Source organism: Perca flavescens, chromosome 1 (genome assembly GCF_004354835.1).
Source record: "Perca flavescens isolate YP-PL-M2 chromosome 1, PFLA_1.0, whole genome shotgun sequence".
NCBI lineage: Eukaryota > Metazoa > Chordata > Actinopteri > Perciformes > Percidae > Perca > Perca flavescens.
The window spans coordinates 42,498,520-42,501,519 of NC_041331.1; positions in this window are offsets into that span (position 1 = coordinate 42,498,520).

Genomic DNA, 3,000 nt, shown 5'->3' on the forward strand with positions numbered 1-3,000 from the left:
AGCAGCGCAGCAGATCTCCGGAGCCGACAGCTCGCCATCAGCCGAACCATCAATCACGTCAGAGATGAAGCCTTCGGCATAGTCTTTCAGTCCTAGGGGACACCTCACGAGAGAGAGAGGATCAGTCCAAAGTGAGGTTTACAGTTCACATGTAGCTCAGTGAGCACAAACTACAAACCTCATCTGAAGAACCCAGCTGAATGATTGATGATTTCTTTGTCTTTTTTTCTTTGTCTGTGATACACTTGCTGTGAATCCACCTTCCTAAAATGAATGCAATAGTGAGTAAATAGAAGAAACCAACATTCTTTTTTTCTAATGGCAGACACTGCAGTGGAGAGTCATTTATCTTAGAAAATAGATGGTAAAAACAAGCGGCAAAATCAGATACATACAGACAGATGCGTCTCAATCCTGATCATAGACTTTAAAAATGAACAAAAACATCCGGGTCTGAAAGGTGATAGTCTCGCATTGCCAGACCTTCCTCCACAGCGCTGCGGAGGAGGGTCTGGCTAGTCCACACAGCATTCCTGGATAGGAGAAAAACGTGCTCTGGTTTATTGGCATTTCTTTAAACCAATCACAATCGTCTCAGGGGGTGGTAAGGGCCGGACGGAGCCACGGTGCCTCTGCTAAATATTCTCAGGAAGGAACTTGTTTTGGTGGAACACGTGTACACTCAAAAGTAGTTTTAGTCGTGCAACAGAAAACTCAGATTGGACAGATAGTCTAGCTAGCTGTCAGGATTTACCCTGCAGAGATCTGAGGAGCAGTTAACCATAGTCCATACTCAGAAATCAGCCAGAGGTTAGAACGCCAACACAAAGACGGGGGGTCGTGACTTACGAAAATGGACATCCGAAAAAAGAGTGATATGTGGCGGAATTTCTAACGGAACGAGAGCAATCCTGGAAGTGGAACGTCGTGACTAGAAAACTGAAGCCAATGCTGAAGCTCCTTAAAGCTGCATTCTATCTAAGATAGAGATAGGACAAAAAAAAAAGTCTGTTTCTTCGGAAGTTAATGAGAAAATTATCCTAATTCTCACTTGATTTATTACCTCAGTAACTATTTTCTGCCAACCAAGCTAGCTAGCTAGCTACCACTAGCGTTAGCTGGTAACTTAGGAGAAAGTTTGCAGATATTCTGTTCGGCCATACGTGCAGATAAATGGCTGCAGTACGCAGAGGCCCACATTCGTGGCTCGTGCTGCACCCGTAGACAGTACACCAACCCGTTCTCCCAGGTCAGCTGATCAACTGCTCCAGAGTGTCACCAAAACTAAGCGTAAGCTTAAATTGGGGGATTGTGTCTTTGCTGTGGCAGCTCCTAAACTGTGGAACGATCTTCCCCTGCCCATTAGGGCCTCTTCATTGTCACTGTTTTTAAATCTCGTCTTAAAACCAACCTCTTCTTCTTGGCCTTTGACACCAGACGTGGAAATTTGGATTTTATTGTTTTACCGTATGGCTGTCTTCTCTTGTTTTAGGTCTCTTAACTTGTTCTATTTGTATTGTGTTTGTATTTTATGCCTGTGTGAGTTATGCACTTTATGTCTTTATTTATTCTTATGTACAGCACTTTGGTCAACTTTGGTTGTTTGAAAGTGCTCTATACATAAAGTTTGATTCATTGATTGATTGATTGATTGATTGATTGACATGCACTCATCAAATAATCATGGTGGGAAAAAAATGTAAAACTCTTCTGTTTTTCATTTGATAAGCAGCTGTCAGATTCTCAGAGGAGCGGATGAAGAAGAGTGGGCCGTGTTGAAAAGAAGGCCAACAAATGGGGTTTTCTTTAATAGTCACCTGGTTGATTGCTAGCAGCTGGCTCTTGCTGATTGTGCCCTGGTGGTTGTAGTTTTAGGGGTGGCGGCCATCTTGGTTGTAGGCTGTTGCCGCCACCTCGGCTGGACGTTCCTTTCACCCAGGACATGGCCTCTCATTATGATTTTGTACAGAACTAAAGTAGGAAAACGAGTGTGACCTCTGAGTGAGTCCTCTGAACTGAATTTGTGGTTTGATAAGAAGCTGCTTACAGATCACAGATTGTAGGACTGTGGTTTCAGACCTGTTCCTGTCTCATTAACGCTTGCTATTACAGTAGTCTCGTTGCTATTTCCGCTCGAAATAGGACATCGACGGAGTCTTTCACAGTAGACTCAACTAAGGCTGCAACTAACCATTATATTGATTTGTGATCAATCTATTTATTCTGCTAGGGCTCCGCAACCTTTACTATAAAAAGAGAGATTTTCTAACTTCACTAACAGTTTAAATCAGCATTCATGGTAGTTGACATTTTCATGGCCCTGGCTCTGACGCTCTTTGCACAGATGGACAAATTCAGAGGAGAAGGCCGTCGGGCCATAGAAACACGGAAGCTATTGCTGTGTCTCTAATCGCAGTACTGAGTGTCTGTCCAGTCTGAGTTTTCTGTTGTACAATTAAAACAAGGCCGCAAGCATGAAGTGAACATTGGGTTATGTACTTTATGTCTTTATTTATTCTAATGTACAGCACTTTGGTTGTTTCAAAGTGCTCTATACGTAACGTGTGATTGATTGATTGACATGCACTCATCAAATCATCATGGTGGGAAAAAATGTAAAACTCTTCTGTTCTTCGTTTGATAAGCAGCTGTCAGATTCTCAGAGGAGCGGATGAAGAAGTCACCCTCAGCGTGATCCTGCATTACTGATGCACACCGTGTTTGAGCCCATCGTACATGTCAAACATTCACACTGTATGCTTATTTAAGTTGTTCTTATCTCCAGCCATACTGCCATGCAAATCCCCAGAAATGAGTCCTAATCTGAGAGATCTGTGACAGGATTTACCAACCGACTGTTTAATTCAGTGTATCCAGGAACACACGGGCTTGTGTTTTAATTATAGAAAACCAATTTCACTTAGACTCTATCTCTGCTTTATTTATTTCCTGTCATATCAGACTATTAAAAACTTTGGAATTTCTTATTAACTAATGCTA